Raw genomic sequence first — 21,605 nt, 5'->3', positions numbered from 1 at the left:
ATAGACATACAGAAAGTTCTATGTTGGGGCGAATAAATCACACGAAATACTTCGGACAGACTACGAACCTTGCCACTCTTTCTCTTCAAACCGTGTTAGATTGCGTTACGTTGCTATACATTCGTGCTTAGTAATGAGAGTAATTGGGGGCGTTGCTGCCGCTCTCCTTCGCAAGCATACGCTTGAATTGTCTATGAACGTTATTTCGCCTCATGGACTGTTCACTTTCATGAAACTGACGATTTTTTCTTTGCAGGAACTGTCAAAACGGAATTGGTCATGTCTTCGGTTTTCTAACTGTTTATTGATGTTCGCGGCTACTTCACTGACTCTTATGTCACTTGCGAATCGGAAAAAGAAATTAAATTGAATTCTGGGGTTTTACGTGCCGGAACTATGATCTGATTGTGAGGCTCGCCGTAGCGAAGGGCTCCGGAAAAATTTTGGCCACCTTCGGTTTTTAAAGTGAACCCAATGCCCGGTATACGGGCGACGGGCGTTTTTCCAGTTTGCCCGCATCAAAATGCGGCCGCCGTGGCCGGGATTCGGCCCTGCGACCTCGTGCTTAGTAACGCAACGCGAAAGCCACTAAGCAACCACGGTGGGTCGTTTGCAAACTACACAGTGGTATCAATAAGGAGAAAGGTATTCAAAGCGTCGTTGCGTCTCAGGTAGAAAAATACAAAGTCCTCACTCAGTTTCGTAGAACTTAAAGCAGCGGCTGATTCACAAACAATCCGAGAGAACATGCGGTGTGACGTAGACCAGACTTACCAAGCACACAGAAACGGCACGGCTTCCTGCTTTCGTTCTTCTTAGACGCGTGTCCCGGGTACCCGACGGACGGTAGCTAAGCGGCAGCCTTATCAGACTCTTCTTCTTCATCTCCGTTTGTTTATTTTGTTGCATTGCCTTCTTCTTCACCCTGCGATAATTCTATTTAGCTACAGAGAGCTGCAATTGACAAGACCTTACACATATTCAAACTAATATCATTGCGAGATAATTCGCCAATAAGTAAGGCTGAACAGCGGTTGACACTGGACGCTCAGAAACACTAAAGAAAAAAGTATTTCATGCTGCAAGTACTTTCCGTCCAATGGCGGCCCTCTTTGTGCTTTACCGATACGACGTAGCTGGAAACTGGCATATAGCGTCTGAAATAGCGTGACACGCAGTTCATGGAAATAAACCTACTGAAAAACCTTGCGAAAATTATACTGTTCCCAGAAGGATCTGAAAACTACGAATCACAATCAGGCCAGACTCAAAAATGTCCGCGAATCTGTTTACCACCATAGAATGGCGGGAACCTCAAAAGAACACGACGTGTTAATAGTGTTCTATCGTTTTTCTGGTCGTTAGTTAGCGGCAAAGGCGTCTTGCAGTAAATACCAGCTATAGGCTAAATTCAAGTGCTCCTTATCAGGGGTCACCTTTGCGTGGTCACTGGTGCAAAGTGAAATGTGAACATCGTTCCGTTGTAAAGGGCTCAGTGGTCTGGTCGTCGTGCTTGTCTCATCATCAAAGATTCTTCTTTGTTTTATCAAAGTTTGCTACCATTAAGCTGCGACCAGGCTAGTCGATCTCCCTCCAGTGGTCAAATAAATCGGAAGCCGCAAGTGGCCCTGCCACCGCGTAATATTTTAATGTTAGTGCTGCTTCCATTCGTACGTCTTATGTTTCTTAATTAGAGCTCACCAGCTGTGGCCATTGCATACTTATCTGCGCTGTATCTAGGGATAGTTTTGAAAACTAAAGAATTGAACGTTGTTCGCTGAGGGTCACGTAAAACAGCACCGTCATTCACGTGTGCACAGTTTCAAGTCTGCTATACTGTTTATACACACTGGGCTCATTGCCCCGTCGCGTTTTGCAGAATGAATAACAGCGCGACGTCCAGCAACAACATAGCAAACAACAACATAGACTGAGTGCTTAGTGAAGCCACCGCATAAAAATACCGAGAACATATAACACGCATAATAAACCACATTGGCGGCATAAGACGCAGGCACATGCGATGAAATCTATGGTCGGAAAACGCATGCAGAAGTGTTACAATATATCAAACACTTGCAAAATCCCTCCAATCAAAGGAAAAGTAAACAAATCTTGCGAACACAAGGCAACCGAAATGCATACATATTTTTTTGCTTTTTTTTTGAAGAAGTTCAACTCCCTCGGATAAAACGCGACTTGTGCCGCTAATGAACAACCTTCCTTTCTTTTCGATAAGCGGTTTGGAAAATCACTGTTGTGCTGTGTGAAACTAAAACGAGGTTATTGCCTTATGTGGGATAAATAGAACTGCAGCCTACGGACTGCAGAATAATAGAACTATATAATAATTATTATATTATAATAGCTAATTATGAGCTACGGATGAAACTCTACAGCGAGTGTGTCATGCTGTAATACGGTGTTGCAACATGCAAGACGCAACAACAGCCCGGAGCAGCGTACGGGCTGCTCCGGGGATGGTGAAACCGTCAATAAATACAAGTGCTCTTTCAATAGCACATCAATGCAAGGGCCCCTGCACGCAATCTCCGAGGTCTGCGGCACCGAAGAAAATATCGACCGCCTGCTGTGCTACTGTCCACGATATGCCCCAGAAAGACAAAAAACTTGTCGACGATCTCCAAAAACTGGACAATCAGCCGCTTTCTGTGCAGGTGCTGCTGGAACACATCGCTCGTCGGCCCATAAAGTGGTGAAGGCGCTTTTGTGCTTCTTCAGGCCGACGGGCTTGTGCGAACATCTGTGACAATTAATGTAATACCTGTAACACCGCACGCGTCAGCGAACTCACAGCTAAAATCCTTCTTTGCGTCCCTCCTCTCTCTCACTGTCATCTTTGTTTTACCCTTTCCCATTCTCCCGGTGTACGGCAGCCAACCATACGTTATTCTGGTTACCCTCCTTGCCTTCTGCGTTTCTCCCCCCCCCCTCCTGTATGCAATCAAAGTACACCAACCCAGCTTCTTCTAATCTTTACATGCTGTACTCTTCCACTGGATAATGAGCGCCTCGGGAAATGTATTGTTTGTTGCTTCTTGCATGTTGCAACACTGTATTACAGCGTGGCACACTCGCTGTAGAGTTTAATCCATAGCTCATAATTAGCTGCTGTTTCCATGACTGCGCTATAAGCCGAGAAAATTTCCAACCTGCGCACAAACATACGTCCACTTAGCCTTGGTACAGCGCTTGATAAAAACAGTGACTCACTAAATGAAGAAATGAGAACGCCGTGACTGTACAGTAACAAGTAAAACATCTTACAGGCCTTCAACAACAACATCAGCCTCCGCACTTGCTCCATGGTTGCACGATGTGGAGGTTAAACTGACACATCTTGACTGGAGTAACGAGCGCCATGCAAACGAACTCGAATGAGGCGGATGTCACTATCGCTTCGTTTTCGGTGCTCATTAGCGGTAGCGAAACTCGCTTGAAGGAGGGCACATTTATGGTCCCCCGTTTTGTTGTAGTGTTAATTTTCTGTCGACATGGGATCGCAGAGCTTGTCTAATACGTCCAACCTCATTTGTGCACGCATGTCAACGATAAACCTTCTTTTCTTATATTGCAGACCGTTACCGTAGTTTACCACCGCTTCCTACCCTCGTTCACTCAGTACTGTGAGCAACGTGCCCCTTCAAGCTGTTCTCCTGGACCTTCTATGCAAGATTGAATGGCGAGCGGTATCTACTTCATGTAGGTGTGTTTTCTTTCTTTTCTTTTTTGTTTAGTGAAATCCTCATAGCGCCTGTCAGTTTGAACGGCACGTACTCTATTTGTTCTGTCGGTTATATTTTTGGTGTTCAGTGCGCACGAGCTGGCACGCTGTAGTCTCAATGTATCGAAACACTTTTGTCTTGTATTCGGCACCGCTTACGCTCAAATATTTCAGAGCTTCCCGCACAAAGAGACACTGAAGGGCACTACGTGAGCATTCCGCTATTCTGCTTGCTTAACAATGCCGCTCATACTTGATGTGCTCGTTGCCGTCGTATTAGGCTACTTCGCAGCCTGCAATGGATACGTGGGACAGGCCCCCGTGAGCATTTCGGAAGGTTAGTAAATACATGTGTGCGCGTGCGTGCGTGCGTACGTGCGTGTGTGCGTGTGTGTGTGTGTGTGTGTGTGTGCGTGTGTGTGTGTGTGTGCGTGTGCGTGTTCGTGTGTGTGTGTGTGTGTGTGTGTGCGTGTTCGTGTGCGTGTGCGTGTGTGTGTGTGTGTGTGTGTGTGTGTGTGTGTGTCACTCTGTGTCGATTTATTTTATCATTTAACGCACATCTTTAAAAACACGCGTCACAGAGATATTGCACTAACAAATTGTACATATCACTCTTATTTTTTTTGTGGTAACATGGTTTTTCAGAGCGCTTCCAGTGGCGGAAAGAAGTACTAGGCCAAATTTCATACCAAGTGGTTAGAGGGAGCTATAGAAGGCGTCATTTCTATGAATCAAGTATTGAAAGCTGTAACTCACACTTTCATAATTATGCTTTTATAACTTAATACCTTCCTTATCTTACTACTTCTTAAGAACGTCGCTTAATAATGCGAGTGTTTTTTATCTTTATTTTGTGCGCGTTTCAGAATCAGAATCACAATCAATTTTATTCAATACAAGAATGGGGATAATTACATGATAAGTATATACAGAGGGAGGTCCCGTAGTTAGAAGCTGAAACGAGACCTCCTGTGCATGATGACTAGAATTAATAAATCAACAATGCCAATATGTAAAATTTAAGATAATAACGGTTTTTGGAGACAAGGCATAAATGAACAGAAAAGCAACAGATGAATGTATTAAGCAATAAGAAGGCTTTGGATTAGTCAACAAAAGTTGAAAGTGCAAAAATAGCTTAAGAAGAAAAAAAAGTAAAAAAATTGCGAGAGACATATAGATAAACAAAGTGAAAGTTAAAAATAGAACACATAGTATACTCAAATGGGAAGGTCGGAGGAAGCTAAATAAGTATACTTAAGTTCTGTGCGAAATCTATGAGCTTTGAACAAATTTAAAGGGAATGGAAATTTGTTCCACAGAGATAAAGCTGAAAAGTGTAATGACTGCTTACCATAGTCGGTGCGAACGAAGAGTAAAATGAAGTTCATACTTGCTGTAAATCTAGTATTACTTACATTAGTAAGGGATGTCTTTGGTATGATGGTTACTGGAATATGACTGTTTATTGCCCTAAAAATTAATATTTCAAGGTTATAGTTAACAAGATCAGTCACATTCAAAATATTATGTGCATGTAACAGCTGATTTGCGTTAATGCTACGAAGTGAAAATGTTATTAATCGAATAGCTTGATTCTGAATTACTTGCAACGAAGTTATGTAACTGTTATAAGTGTTTTTCCATGATTCAATGTTGTAGTTAATATGAGAATGAACAAAAACATAATAAAGTGACGTGAGAATTGAAAATGAGAAATATGGTCGTGCTTTGATTAAAACGCGTATTCGGTCATTCGGTCAAACGCGTCATTTTCTTTTTCACACTAACTATGTGAAGGTGAAATTTAAGATGATGATCAAATTCCACACCTAAATAGGTGCAATGATTAAATGCAGTAATTAGGTAATTGTTGATGGAAATAGATTGAAGCAGCTCAGGCGATCGCTGATGTGAGGCAAAGACAACAAAATTGGTCTTATTATGGTTAATCTGCAGCTTGCTAAGGTGACACCATGTGGAAATTTTCATGACATCTTCGTTTAGCTTACGTGTTAGCTTTGATATACAATTGTTACTACTAGATATAGTAGTGTCGTCAGCTTAAAGAATGCACTTCGGTGAGGAGAGGCAACTAGGCAGATCATTAATATAAATTAGGAAAAGTAGAGGACCTAATATGGACCGCTGTGGTACACCAATGTTAGTAGTATCTTCTTTAGAGTAGTACCCAGAAATGTTAACGACTTTTTTTCTATCTTGTAAGTAGCTGCGGATTAGAAGTAGAGGCGGACAAGTTATTCCGATGGCTTCACGTTTAGCATAAAGAATAGCTTGATTAATTGTGTCGAAGGCCTTGGATAGATCAACTAATATCGGGGCTGCAAATTTACCTTCATCAATCGCTTTTTTGAGATAATCAGTAAGAGAAATAACTGCTAGATTTCTTGAAAAGCCAGAACGAAAACCAAACTGATAAGGAGAAAGAATATTAAATTTATCTAAATATTCTGTTTGACGCTTTTCGATACATTTTTCAATAAATTTATTAAAATTTGGAAGAACGGAAATGGGTCTATAATTCTGTGTAAGCGTGCCATCACCTTCTTTTAAAATGGGAATGACTCGACTGCGTTTGAGTTCACGTGGAAAAACACCGGTTTTAAAAATAACGTTGATGATAGCTGAGAGGACGTTAGCGATGTGTTCCGCGATCATTTTAATGTGGTTGTTGTTAATATTATCTAGGCCAGCACTAGTGGCTTTAAGGGCTTTAATTAATAAAATTACTTCATCAGGTGTTGTTGGAAAAAGTAAAGATGAATGAGGTAAGCGTTTAAAGGACATGTAACAGCATGAAGCGGAATCAGAATTGTTATTGAAGAAAGCATCACAAAAGGCACTTGCCATATCAAGCGGATTAATGTGTACCATTTCATTGTGAGTGATTCTCTAAAAGACTTTCTGAGAGTTACGGTTTAAAAAGTTGGTAACTATTTCCCACTTTTTCCTTGTGTTATTACCACATTCTATAATTTTTTGTTCGTCATAATTTTTCTTTGCACTTCTCAACTGTGCAGAAAGTGAGTTAGAAATTTTTTTTATAACGGGCAAGTGGTTTAGTATTAGTATTAGCCCCAGCAAATCGTGTGGCACCGCCTCCGTAGCCATTCGTTTCCTTGTCCGCAAATATACGGTGACATATATGCCCACCTCTTCAGCCGACACTGTTCACAGTGAGGCACCTCCGCCACTCTTGCACACATACTCTGGGACTGCAGCGAGGACCCGCCCCTGCCTGATCACCTGACCACTCTCTCGCCCGAAGCGTAGGACAGTTAACGTGCTCCGGGACTCTAGCCTCAACGTGCAACTCCGGACCATTCAACGAACGAAGGAGGTGGTGGCGGCCAGGCACCACCTGACCACCATCCTGCCGTCAAATTTTTTTTCAGTTTAATAATGTTGTTCCTCTCTCTCTCTCTCTCTCTTTCTCTCTCTCCGGGTATCCAGCCGAAAGGAAGCGCTGCACTTCCTGATTGAAGCTAGCTTCTAGCTAGCTTCTTCTTGGCTCGATACCCAAAGAATTTAATCTCCAGCGCGAGTGAAAGCCTCTTGCAGAAACTAAAGGTTTATGTAAAACTAAAAGTTAATGTAACGCATCGCTTGTGCCAGCATACTGCCGGAAGCAGAGCTCTCAGCTCAGGCTTCCCAACGCGAGCGGAGACGCGATTTCTCGCGGGATCTTGGCAGTTATTTGCATCAGAAATAATGAAAATGCTTGAAATGGTGACCCGCTTATCATAATCTGCAGCAGAATGCAAAGGCTTCTTTTAAAACGGTTTTAACGAGGCAGCATCGCTAACTGCAAATACTTCTTCCCGCGTACGTGACCTGCATTTCTGCCGCACCTCCGTTATTTATTTATATGAATTTCGTATGCTCTCAGTCAACTTTAGTCAGGAGCATGTGACACGTCCGTTTGAACGTCCGTTTATAGTTATTTGCATCAGAAATAATGAAAATTCTTGAAATAGTGAGCCGCTTACGATAATCCATAGAGGACTTCAGACGCGTCTCTTGACACAGTTGTGATGAGGCAGTATCGCTAGCTGTAACTATTTCTTCCCGCGTACGTGGCCTGCATTTTTGCCGCACCTCCATTATTTATTTATATGAATTTCGTATGCTCTCAGTCAACTTTAGTCAGGAGCATGTGGCACGTCCGTTTGAACGTGCGTTTGAAGTTATTTGCATCAGAAATAATGAAAATTCTTGAAATAGTGAGCCGCTTACGGTAATCCGCAGAGGTCTTCAAAGGCGTCTCTTGACACAGTTGTGATGAGGCAGCATCGCTAACTGTAAAGATTTCTTCCCGCATACGGGGCCCGCATTTTTGCCGCACGATCGCGAATTATTTATATGAATTTTATGTGCTCTCAGTAAACTTTATTCAGGAGCATGAAGTACGTCCGTTTGAACGTGCTTACCTAAGTATTTTTCCCTGAAAATTGGCAATCCGTAATGAACAAGAAATGACAAACTAACAGTACTTCTTTCTGCAATGCGTGGCGCTTTGCATGTCATTATGATAACTGAAACTTGGTACATTTCTAAAGCAGATGTGTGTGCGTTTTAAGTAGGCACCACCGTCGAGGGGGGAGTGTCGTGCAATTTGTATTCTGTAAACTCTCGTATACCTTTGTTAGTGACTCCTGAAACACAACCAAAGATTATAAAACACTTGCACTGCGCGGAAAGCGCCTTTTACAGTCGTCTATTCCACCCTCTCGATGGAACTGTTCGGCATTTTTCTTTTGCAGTCGTAGAAAAACTGCGTCGCTCTTCATTTTCTGGCAAGTTTGACTTTGCTTCTAATAAAATCACTTACTGTAATATAATCAATTGAGTTAATTTAACATATTTTATATAATTCAGATCTCACTCCGGTTATTGATAACTTTTCCTGACCTTGTTTGACTGCATGAACCTAATAACAGAACCTACGCGCATTAGTTGTGTATCTAAAACTCTTTTAGATTTGTTTATAACCAGTAACACAGATAGCAAGATCGCATTATGCGTCAGTGCCAACGACATGAGTGACCACTTGCCCATATTTATGTTTTGGAAACAAAATGAATTACAGAAAAGGAAAGGAAGAGATGACCTGAACATGTTTTATTACTCGAGTTATCAACACAAGGGCACTGGATATGTGCCGTCAGAAAAGAATGAGACCTTAGATTGGACACCCATATTGCAGTGTCAAAATGCCAACCAAGCGCATGAAATGTTTACGGAAAGATTTGAGACGCATACGACATGTAGTTTAGACCCAAACAGATCAATAAGCCGAAGAAATTCAGGAAGTCATGGCTTAAACATGAATGCCTGGATTAATAAAAAAATAGTAATTCAATGTATTTCAGATTCAGGTATGCGTGAAACAAATGCCCCTAATTTTGTTGCGTTAAAAGAAATTCGACATTTTGTTAGAATACCGTTGCGCAGTGTGATAATTGCGTATTAAGATAATTTGTTCTCACAAAGTGCCGGTCAAGGAAAAGTTATGTGGCGCGAGTTTAACAAGCGAGTAAATAGCAGCAAAATGATCATTTAGCCTAAAATCCCCGTGGAGAATAGGCTAATAGCGCCAAGAGCAAGCAGCCCGATTTAGAACTACTTTAGCGATTTATTGTCATGCGTTCCCAATGCTGCAGCCAAGAATTTTCATGTGAACCAAACATTCATTTAGCATTGTTTTTTCACCGTCTACACTCAATAAACTGACTTCGTATTTTCATGTTAAAGAATTGTACTGCTCCCCCCCCCCCACCCCACCCCCCACCCCGGTATGCGATGACTTCAAATACGGTTCATGAAGTGTGTACTTGACCTACTTTTACATGTTCATAAGCACGTATTTAAATTCGTTTCTGCACCTATGAATGCAACAAGCGAAAGAAGCTGTTTTATATATGAATGGAAACAAAACTTATATTTCAAATTATCGGAAATTTTTTTGCTCCCCATTTTCAGAAGGCCTAGAGAATTTCGTTCGAAAAATTGTTTTCTCCTTGTGCAAAAAATCCTCCATTATATCTAATTACAACTATTCTTTGGCCAACACATGGCTACTGAACTTGCTTCGCTCACGCAGAAATAATATTAAAGATTTCGAAGAAATAAACGCTATGCGTTTGTGTAGATTTCTCAAAAGCTTTCGATGAAAAACTCATCAAACATCTTTAGCTAAGTTAGAATATTACGGGTTTTGTGATCTGCCTCCTTCTCTCCGGCACTATAACTTGAAGTAGAAGAATAGAAGCACTGTCAATCACAAATGAGCATTCCTCTTGAAGATATCATCACAGGCGTGCCCTATAAGAGAATACATTAGAGCCAATAATTATTATTTTAAACATAAATGATTTTGTAATGGTTCGTAACAAACCGCAGTTTATTGTACCACCTATAATTCAAGCATATTTGTCCAAGCGCACGATCATTGTGAATTCTTTCGATAGATCAGAGTTGAACTTCAATATGTGCACACATGAAGTAGATATACGAAATTCACGAAAAATTATTGCCACGAAAATAAAACTAACGTTATTCACACATTTTCAAAAATCAGTTTAATTAGTGTGTAGGAATTAAGCAAATGGCAATTGAGAGCGAGTTTAAAACACTGGAAGTTATTTTTCACCGAACCCTTAAGTGGGGATGCTCATGAGCAGCGTGTGCATAGGCAGTCTATTACGAGCATGTTGTGCGCTATTTATCGGCTCCATCAAGTTCTGGCGACCGAAAATAAATTATTCCTCTATAGTAATCTATCACGGTTGAGAAAGTTGAGAAAGAAAGAAAGTTTGCCAACGGCCGAATCTCCCCGGAGGCACTACGCATTCTCCTTGCAGGAGGTCAAAATTGCAAAAGAAAGGTATACATCACATGGACAACCGCTCACACCCTCGCGGAGGACGGCAACAAGGAAGTTGTACACGACGCGGCTCGAGGGCTTACGGACCGAGCCGCAATCGCAAGTGACGCCCCGACACCCTCCGGACGTGACGGTGCAGAAAATGAGTGGGAGTGGGAGTATAGACTGACAACATATAATGACATCACGAAACACTGTAGGTTACAGAGGGGCATATTCCCAAGACCTCACCTCTAATTGACAAAAAAGTAGTCCGTCGCATGGTGACAGTTACAAACTAGGACGTATCCGAATCCTGCGCTCTTGCACATCATATATTCGGATATATATCAAACGCAAAAACGCAACACATGCGAATGCAGAGCCACTATGGAGCATATATTATGGGAATGCTGAGGGATGCATAAAAATAACGAGAACGCGGCCTCTAACAGCAGCCTTCGCACGCACTGGGAAGCGGCGCTGCTCAGCCCCGCCCTCTAGGATCAACTATGGGCCGTCCAGCGGGCCGAGGAGGTCACCAGGACCCATGAACTTCTGGCCGTCACCTAGGCGAGGCCTTTGGCCCTCCGCACCAACTCGCAGGACTCTAATAAAGTTATTTCCTCCTCCTCCTCTATAGCGATCTCTTTGAACCTCATAGTAACTTTTGTAGACGTACATGGGCAACTGCGTCCCCCAGGTACACTCAGAACATGTGTATTGTATTGAAAGGGCAATTGCGTCACCAAGGGGACGTAACACACGATGGAATTTTTAAAATACTAACCATATACCCTTTACAACTAATATATGATCTTAGTCTTCTTTTAATACATAAGAAGCGTATGAAGCAAATTGGTAAAGTCTTTCTTCAATTTTCTAATCTAACAGAACCATCCGACACACCTTATACACTCAAAAACAGAAGCGCTTGGCTGATTCCATATTCAAGAACATGTCATGGAAGCCACAGGTTAAACTTCGCATAGCTGATCTCTTAACTAAGTCTGTCAATGACACTATAAACATAACTACCTTATCCGCCGAGAAATGTAAGACATATTTGCTAAACCGCTGGAACTAGACACGCACAGATTGTGTTGATTTGAAATATATTTCGAGATATATTGCTATTTTCAATTTAAGTAGTTTTGTCGCGCTATTTTGGCGTTGATGCCTCACTTTTTTAATTATTTACCTCTGCAACGCGAGTTCCGTCATATTTCTTTCTTTCTGCAGTTAAGAATGAAATGTGAAAAAACGTTTTTTGTTGCAGTTTGCGACACCTTTTTTCTCTCTGCGAGTCTGTTTGAAATGTGAAAAAAAGAATTGTTTACGACTCAAGTGTTTCACTTATCGCTGTCTCTTCTTTCTGCAAAGCAATTGGGCATGCACCTAGCCAAACTTCAGCGTCGGAGTATTTTGTGTTTGTCCTAGCACCCTTCTGTTTCATTTTTTTTTGTAGAATAGAATTACTGGTATATAGCTGCAATTAAATAATTCACAGTTCTTTTTTATTTTTGCCCTCTTCTTGGAAATTGAAACACCTCGTGCGAAGTAAGCCTCTTGTGTAGCTTGACTGGCGCCTGTATTAGTTTTCATTTAGTAGACTAAGTTTATTATAGGTTTAGTTACTTTTTATTTGCCCTTTCTTCCTTTAAATGATCCGATGTCTACCTTTTATCCTTGTGCAAAGTGTGCGCTTCTATAAACCTGTAAATATAAACACATTTGCGGGCAAAAAATGCACTCACAAACTTCCGAGAAAACTTCAATTTATCACTTGTGGTCTAAGCGGGCTGAAGAAATCACGCTTCTTCCATACATTTTGTGATACCACACTGGAAAAAATGTAAAGCTCTTCTAGGGATCAAGTGCCCAGGAACGGGAAAAAAAGTTGTTGTTTTTTTCGTTCGACACATTGTTCACTGTCTATAATTTACTAATTATTTGACATGACCTAATACAATAGCGTCCCTCACATTGATGTCCCTGGTGAATATGCCGCAAACGATAACCAATGCTGTATATCACTTTGTACCCGTAATAAGGTTTCGAGCAAGGTTTTAGTGTGTTTTCTTTACCAAAACAACCTTTTTGTTTTTGTTTTCGTAACGATGCAGTGTGCCCTTCAAGATCTTTTTGCTGCTAAGAGTGCTATGAGCTGTCAAAGTGCCTTCTATTTGTACACGTTGCCACTAGCTGATAGCTGGAAGTCTCTTGTCGAGAGCTCCTCAACATAGTGCGTTATTATAATAACAGGTACTTGTGGTTTTGAGGTGGCTTTTTGCTAAATATAATAAAATAAGCATTCTGTTGAGATTTATTGTTTTATTACAAGGAATAAAGACGCTCCCTCTGGTACTTTACAGCAGGTCAAAACGCCATGAATATATAAGCCTGTCAAAATTTACGCATGTCAGTATAGGCAGCTCGAGCACCGTTTGTATGCGAGGATTCCGTGTGTACTTGTGCTCTGTGTTGGGGTTGCTCTTATGTGTATAGGGTGTGCTTGACGTAGTAGTTCTGCGGAAACCCGCAAGGTGGAGAGAAGTAATGAATAAATGGAAAATCAGACATCCACCCGTTCGTAAATATTGCTATAAAGGAAACCCATACGGGTTCCTCGAAAGAAAAGCCTCAGAGTTGAAGAAAAATTCTTCCTGGTCCGGTACTCCAACCCGGGACCACTGCCTTTCCGGGGCAGCCACTCTACCATCTCAGCTAACCAGGCGGTTAGTAGATGGCAGGGCGAAGTAGAATTTGCCGAGTTTGCCCTGCCAGTTGAATTTTTCTTCAATTCTGAGGCTTTTCTTTCGAGGAACCCGTATGGGTTTTCTTTGTAGCAACTGGTACGAACGGGTGGATGTGTGATTTTTACTTTATTCACGGTGTGCTTGAACGTCAAAGTGTTGTTGGTTGAGACTCACCGTATCACCTTCCCGCCGACTTCGCCTGCATCATCGATGGCAACAATTTTAATACTGTCATTTCCACTCACTTGATCTAATTACACAGTATTAGTCCCTACTCTATTTAATGCTATATACCCTAAGTGAATAAATTAAACGCAAATCGAGACACAAAGTAAGCAAACTCAGCCACTTTGTTTTTCCTAGCGGATTTTAGGGTCATTTTAACCGTGCAGTCAATTGCGCGTTTTAATGATCCTCTTCCTAGGCAGCGCCGCCTTGTGATTATTCGATGAAATTGCAAGACGCAACGCAACAATCAATAGCGCGTGGATGCATGCATAGCTTCCAAGAAATGGTGTAACAGCATGTGTTGCGCCCTTTACGGAAAAGGTTGTTATGGCAACTCGACGCGACCATTGAATGGGTGTTTTGGTTTGCGGAATTTTCTTTTTGCAAGGTTGTAACGTTGTTAGTTATAGACACAGTTAAACACCATTAAGGGCGCAGACTGGTTTAGAGTGAAGCCGATAACGTTTTGTAAAAAAAAAAGGCATTTTCTGTTATCGTAGCCTTCGACATACGCTACACGCGCACGAGCGGAGGGTGCGTAAAACATACGAGATATGTGAGGAAGCAGATATTTATCACAAATTATCTGCAAATTAACAGCACATGTACGACATACTTTTACCAGCAGTGCAGATTGCTGGGTTTTCAACAGGCAGTCATGTTGATCAGTGTCATTCTGCAGGTCGGTGCGAATACGATGGCTGGTATATCCCAGTAAACCAATCTCGGAGCCTTGAAAGCCCATGCGAGCGGTGGGAATGTGAGGAGCGATCCAGTGTCGTCGCCATAACAGGGTAAAGTAGGCAGGATGCATTTTGCGTGCAATACAAAACGGTGCTCAGTATAGGTTGTACACCTGCATGCCATAGATCAAGCCACTGGCTATACACGAAGCCGGTTTCAGATATTTTTTTCTACTCTGTTTACGCTTTCGTGCGACTCAAATGTCAGCGACAGTGCAGGCTGTAAAGAAGCTGTGCTGAATTGCTGCTGGGCCACACCGCGCCGTCGATAGATCACGATTGCTTGCATATATAGCGACAGTTATCAATAAGCGTGCATACCTGCGTAGCCGCTTATCCCATGTTCAATTGCAGTTTTCGTTCAATACGCGTGACAGGAGATGGACCAAAAAAGCAGTTCGCCTCCAAAGGAGATGCGCCTCATTCTTTCCAACCCATCGCACTCTCTCCCTTTATAGCTAGCGGCACCACGCGCTGCTCTCTTGCCAGTTGTGCAAATTCGCACTACGCTGTTCTCTCCTCATCAATTCCATCCCGCCTCCTTTGTTCTCTCTCCTCAAAGCTGCTCTGAAGCCAGCAGCACTCGCGACGTACTTGGAAACTATTTGTAATTTGAGGGTACGGGTGGTCGCCTGTAAAAGTTGGTTAGTCCTGTTGTCATCCGCATTACACCATTTGCGCGCATTGATCCCACCCATTGATGTCGTTAGTGTCGAGAAAAGTTCGTGCACGACTGCAGCACGGCAAAATCGTCACGCCATTTCACTCCAGTTTTCTCTTTGTTCTTTCTTTGTTCGCTTTTGATCAGCTTATTCTGTGGCATAGATGTCTAATTAATTAACATATATCTAGGCCCTCTTTATGTGGAAATAGCACAATAGGTTCTTGGCGAACTTATGGAGCCGACGCGGCTGTCTCTTTATGAACCGTTCGTAGCTCGACCGCTCTGACCCCGCGTATATACTCTCAAACGGTCTTCGGCTTGAAGCTCTTCACTCCACTCCGGTTGAGCGTAGCCCCACTACTTGACTGAGGAACATGTTATGCTACTCAAGAACTGCCAGGCAGTGTGAATGGAGCACAGTGATCCATCTTGTCGATGGGTGTCGCTACCATCCGCTTTCTTGAGCCAAAATCGGGAGTTGAGAGGAGGGACGTTCTGGGATCATCATCAGCAGCAGCAGAAGCGTATATTTCTGTTAACTGAAGAACAAAGGCCTGTCCCGCGATCTTCTGTTCACCCTGGCTTGCTCTAGCTGATTCCATCTTGCGCCTGCAAATGCCCTAATTTCATCACCTCTTCTAAGTTTCTGCCCTCCTCGACGGCGTTTCCCTTCCCTGGTAGCCATTCTTTAACCATATTGCTCCATGGTTATCTACTCTACACATTACATAACCTGCGCAGCTCCATTGCGTTGTCTTAATATCAACGAGAATTTTGGCTATGCCCGTTTTCTCATTTTTTCAGGTCGCTTTATTACTGTCGCTTGACGTTACGCCTAACATTCTTCGTTCCATCGCTCCTTGCGCGGTCCTTAACTTATTCTCTAGCTACTGTGTGAACGTCCAAGTTTCTGCCCCATTTGTTAGAGCCGGTAGAATACAATGATTGTATGGTTTTCTTTTTAGCGACAGTGGTAAGCTGCAATTCAGGATTTGGCAATGCCTGCCGTATGCACTCCAATCCATTTTTTATTCTTCTGTAAATTTCATTCTCATGATCAGGGTCCCCTGTGAGTAACTGAACTACGTAAACGTATTTCTGTACAGACTCTAGGGGCTCAGTGGCGATCCTGAATTCGCGTTTCCCCGCCTTTCCCTCGCTTTTATCTTTAAACATTATGGGGTATTACGTGCCAAAACCACTTTCTGATTATATCTTCACTTTTATCTTTGCTTCTGCAAATTAATCTTGAGCCCGACACTAGTACTTTCTCGTTTAAGATCTCCAATAATTTGTTGCAATTCGCCTCCAGTGTTACTACACGGACAATATCATCTGTAAACGGAAGGTTGCTGAGGTCTCGGCCATTCATTCTGACTCCGAAGCATTCCTATTACAATAGTTGGTATACTTCTTCTACGCATGGGGTGAATAGCACTGGAGAGCTTGTGTCTCCCAGCCTGACCCCTTTCTCGTTAGTTAATTTCCACTTTTTATGTGGGACACCAAGGTAGCTGAGGGATCTTTGTGAATATTTCCCAAGATATTCACGTTCTGGAATACGGGGATTATGGAATCCTGCAACGAGTAGTCCTCGTTATTGGGCACTGTTATCAAATGGTAGTCTCAAATTTAGCCACCTTCGATACACGGTGGCCGCCACGTGTCCACTTCGATCAACGAAATGCCATTTCGTCGATCGAAGGGGACACGCGGCGCCCAACCGAATGACGAAGTAAATTTGGCGGACTGCCGGCATTGAAGCGCTAGGCCAACGCCGCAGACAGCAAAGAAATAACGCAAACTGCTCGCGGAGCCGGGCCGGTGGTGACCTCGGAGGCGTCACGAAAGGCAGGAGGTGGCGAGGCATCGAATAAATAGACGCTTTTTTTCCGGCCAGTATCGGTATCGAGGAGCCTGCCAAGTGGAACTTATTGCTCGCTAGCTCGCACATGAAATCCGCTATTCAAAATTTAATTGTTTGGATAGGTAGTGTTGAGGACGGGCCCCAAAGTACCCATTTGCTGTAGCCACCTGTCGTTGATAATTAGAAAGTTAATTACCGTAACTTCGATAATCACGCACGTAATTGCGGAAATTGCTCTGTATCCAGAGCCTGCCTATCCGTACACTCAAATGGTAAACATAACGTTACCGTGATTTATATTTCTGTAATTAAAAAAATTGGTGCAGCTAAAAAATGCACCCTGTATATTCAGCACATCTATAATCTTCGAGCTCTTACGCGCTACATGATTTGTAGCCCCTCTCTCAGTATTCGAAAACCCTCCGAAAAGACTTGGTACATCCTTCACTTCACTTTATTACATTAAGGGCAGACCGCTTGATATGGGTATTACATAAGAGATGGGAATACATAGTTACATAATTTGCATAATAAATAATTCAACATGGAAACGATAACAAAAGGAAAAGGTATAGAATTACAATTAGCTAAAGTGTTAAATTCGTCAGTACAAATACATCGACCCAAATAACAGAAATTGAAATTTAAAGAGCAGATAAGGGCGCTAACATGTAAGTTTCATTGTGGAAAGCGTGCAGTCACACTCTCCATAAACGCATGAAAGCAAATAGGGGCGGCCGATTTCGTGGGGCGGGTTGTTCCAATCGGTAGCGGCATGGCAAAAGAATGAGGCGTATAAACGTAGCAGTGGGCGTGTGAGGGCGGCCCACTCGAAACGTGTGCCGTGTACGGTAACATGTTCGGGCTGCGGGGAGCATATTCGGTAATTGATTAAGAGAGGTGTGATAAAATTTGTGAATAAGTGAAACGGTTGCAATGCGTAGGCGCGACCAAACGGGAACTAGATCAGGTTATTTTTTTTCAAGTAAGATACTCTCACGTAATATGAATAATTAGAATTTGTTTGAACGGTTTTGAACGTCTTAGAGTGTATCGACAAGATGTGTTTGGTGTGGATTCCATATGGCGGATACATTGCCGAAATGGTAATGAGACCATAGTTGTGATGCTATGATATGGTTTTATTCGTAAGCACGTACATTAGAGAAAAATAACTGGAATGTTATTGTTGAGACAAACCACTAGGCATTGTAGAGGGTCATGATAATTTCATGCTATTTTGATCTCTTATAGTCAATACGACTGGTTTATAAGTAAACAGAAGCCATGAGCTACGGGCATGTAGGATGGTTCTAAATACTTCATGTTTTTTTTCTTGCTGTATCCACAATATAAATTACACATTTCACATTGAATTATCCACACTTTAAATTCTGCGCTTATAGCTGATCTCAGATGTTGGCTTGGCAGTTAGATTATTGCACCTGATTGATGCTCTATAAATAACAGTTTCCTGTGTAAGGCATCCAGTAATTGCTAAAGCAATTGCACAGGGAAATGTCCTGCACACACTGCCATGCGGTCAGAACTCTCATAATGGTGTATGATGGCGACCCCTACTGGTGAATAATAAATAACTATTGGGTACCTTCAAGTGTGGGAGCAACTAGGGTACTCTCTCTCTTTCCTTCTTTTTTTCTCCATTATCCATTATTCATTTGCCATTATCAGGCAGCGAACCGGATGTCCCTGCCTTTCCTTGCTTTTCGCTCTCTCTCTATCTCTATGACGCAGTCCTTGTCGTGGCTCCTGCGTATTTATTGATCATGCTTTTCTACCTCAGGTGTTCCCCGGTACATGTGGGACCAGCATGCAAGCAAGTCCAAGGGAAAGGGGAATTCCCGTACTGCTGCATGGAATCAGTTTGTGGCAGCGCTGCTTTCAAGGAATGAAAGCCAGAACTCCTAATTTTTCTGGCGTAAATCTGCAGTCTGTTCAATTTCTCGTAGTTGGAAAAATCTGAATAAAAATGCGCATTCGGATGCATAATAAACTCGTGAGGAACAAGCTGCTTACTCAACGCACAAGACTTCAAATTGCTCAAACAAAACAAAACAAGAAAGCTTATTTTATAACTTACGGATAACAACTACCAACACCCGTTACAGAAATGCGCCTGAACTTTCTTGATTTATTTGATCGAGACGACGCCTGACGTGAAAGTGCGGAAAGAATCGCAGCTGGCGTCTTGGGTTCTTGGGCGTCTTTAAGTTTTTCTTTTAATAGCAAGAAACCTCGTCAAATCAGGTGCAGTGGTTTCCTTTCTCTCGGCAACCACTGCACCAAATTTCACGAGGTTTGTTGCATTTAAAAGACAAAATTAAAATCTTGTGACAGTTGGCTTCGGATTGCTGATTTAGATTGGGAATTGTCATTAAAATTGGCAAAAACTGAAGATTTTCAGAAGACGAATTTATAAAGTTAACGACAGTCTAACTCAGCAAGGAAAAATGACATCACAATTCTGTGAATATCATCTAATAGTATACCTAAAGCGGACAAAGTTGGTATATTACACATGCATCTACAAAAAATCAGTAATATCGAAATACAGCTTTTGCAGAACCATTGTAGACAACGTAACAAATTCACCTAAGATATAATTTGACATATCGAATTTGTCCGCTTTGAACAATCGAAGGGATGCTCTTTACAGAACCGCGATATCTGGTATTTATTGAGAGCTATTACTTTATGAACTTCATGCGTCTATATTTTTCAAACTTTCGAATTTTTGACAATTCTTTTCAGAAAACGCAGGCCCTAAATCGAAATTGCGCTTCCAACAGTTACTAGAATGCACCTTTTTTTTTCTCGAATGCAACAAATTCCATCAAAAGTGGTCCAGGGGTTACCTCAGAAAAGCATTTTTGCATTTTACATCTATTTGAATAGGCCGCGTGGGAGCTGGGCCCGAGCTAAAGCTTCCTCTTAAGCAGGACGATGAGCGAATAAGCTGCGCCTTGGTGTCAAGTCACGTGAACGGCAGCCATCATGGCTTCCGCACGAAGGCTCTAGCGCCGAAGCGTCCGAAGCAAAACAGGGGAGGCTTCGATGGAACACTGAACGGGAAAGGTAACTGCCCTGACAAAACGTAACAAAGTGGAGAAACTCGGACAGCGCCGAAATTGCTCGCTTTTCGCAATAAGGCGCGCACTCCTGTGATGCATTCAATATCATATTTACCGTTCCCCGCCACGAATTTAGCTGTGTGCTTCTTTGTTTAGGCCGGTAAATAAACAGAACTCAATCAGACTCACTCACAAAATATATATTTTTCCCCAGGGTTCACTCGGACTCATACTCGCCAAAATTCAACTCAGCCGGGCTCACTCGCACTCAGACTCTCCAAAGTGCAACTCCACTGCATAGTTGTCGCGTTCATGCGCAAGCACCGTGTAAGAATATTAAGATGTCTCCTTCTCGTTTTCGTGGCGGTAAACCATCCGATGGTGTTGTTAAATTTGCAGGAATGCGAAATGCCACTTAAGATGTGAACATGTTGTCAAATCTGAATTTTCCTGTGGGCGTGCCACCCGTGGTGGCTCAGGAACTAATGCAGCTTTTGTCTAGTATGAGGCCACGTCTTCCATATATCGCACAGTGGTCGATATGGCAGTGGGCCAAGCAGAGAGAGACAGAGGAAAGGGGAAAGGCAGGGAGGTTGACCAGAGGGGAAGATGCTGTTTGCTACCCTACGCGGGGGAGAGAGGGGAGGGGGAGGTAGAGGGATAACAAAGTAGAAACAAAGAAAGGAGCACAGACATAAAATCACAATCGGTCAATGTCGCCGCATACTGTTACCGCACAGCACAGTAGCACTTGCAGCAGCATAAACTTCTGTTCAGGCTACAGTCGCTTGTCCAATTGTGTTGCCATTAAAAACTGCAACAGTGCCTTCATCACCCTCTGCTGCGATGGGTTGTGATGGCGGCATTTTAAAACAAGTTCCTCTGTTAGAGGTCTGGTCAAAGCGTGCTATCGCGATTGCGAGCGATCGTCTCTGTAAATTATAGTGAGGACAGTCACAGAGAAGGTGTTGAAGAGTCTCCTGGTTGCCATAGTAATCACATGAGGCATCATCGGCCCATCCGATTCGAAAGCAAAAGGCTTGGTGAAGGCCGCCCCTAGCCATATTCGACAAAGCGGGGTAGCTTCGCGACGGCAGAGTGCAACTGGAATGCAAAGGCGTAGAGAGGAGTCTAGGTTGTGCAGCCGGTTGTTCTGAAAAGTTCCTGCGTTTTACAAGGAGAACGTTATATCACGGCTGAGCATTCGAAGTAAAATACTTTGATAGTAATTACGGCACTTCCCTAGTAGTTAAATAAGCCTACATTAATGCATTGGAAACCAGAAGCAAAGACTTTTCCAGCAGTAGGTATGTTTGTTAATATCATGAAGCTGGCCATTATTTTTTACAATGCATGCGTATGGATGGATAACTACATAGAACATCAACGTCGTGTGTGTTGAATGCTGTCACGTTTCTAATAAGTCGCTGTCATTGTTGTTGACACCGAAATATTCAGGCTGTTTAATGGTATTTGAAAACAGTTAACTTATTGGAATTTGTGAACATATACTAAGCAATTATTCAACTAAGAATATATACTAAAAACTTATTCTGCTGTGCTTATTCTTGAGAATCAGTGCAACAGCTCGACGTTACGGAGGTTGAGTTAAAACACATAA

The 21,605-nt window shown here is 42.5% G+C and overlaps 1 protein-coding gene and 1 long non-coding RNA gene across 2 annotated transcripts in view; one reads left to right on the top strand and one right to left on the bottom strand.

Moving 5' to 3' along the window:
* Positions 1–880, bottom strand: part of LOC139060526 (uncharacterized) — a 7,079-nt gene extending 6,199 nt beyond the window's left edge. Inside the window, exon 1 of the mRNA XM_070539687.1 lies at positions 775–880. The gene's annotated coding sequence lies outside the window, so the exon portion shown is untranslated. The remainder of the gene's footprint in view (positions 1–774) is intronic.
* Positions 881–3,839: 2,959 nt separating this feature from the next.
* Positions 3,840–18,906, top strand: LOC139060525 (uncharacterized). The gene is made up of 3 exons (XR_011514899.1): positions 3,840–4,082; positions 14,301–14,412; positions 18,697–18,906. It is a non-coding gene; the product is annotated as an uncharacterized lncRNA (long non-coding RNA).
* The last annotated feature ends 2,699 nt before the right edge of the window (positions 18,907–21,605 follow it).

The sequence above is a fragment of the Dermacentor albipictus genome, chromosome 5, assembly GCF_038994185.2.
Source record: "Dermacentor albipictus isolate Rhodes 1998 colony chromosome 5, USDA_Dalb.pri_finalv2, whole genome shotgun sequence".
Taxonomy (NCBI): Eukaryota; Metazoa; Arthropoda; class Arachnida; order Ixodida; family Ixodidae; genus Dermacentor; species Dermacentor albipictus.
The sequence above is the reverse complement of the archived record's forward strand: the minus strand, read 5'-3'. Positions and strand labels throughout refer to the sequence as shown.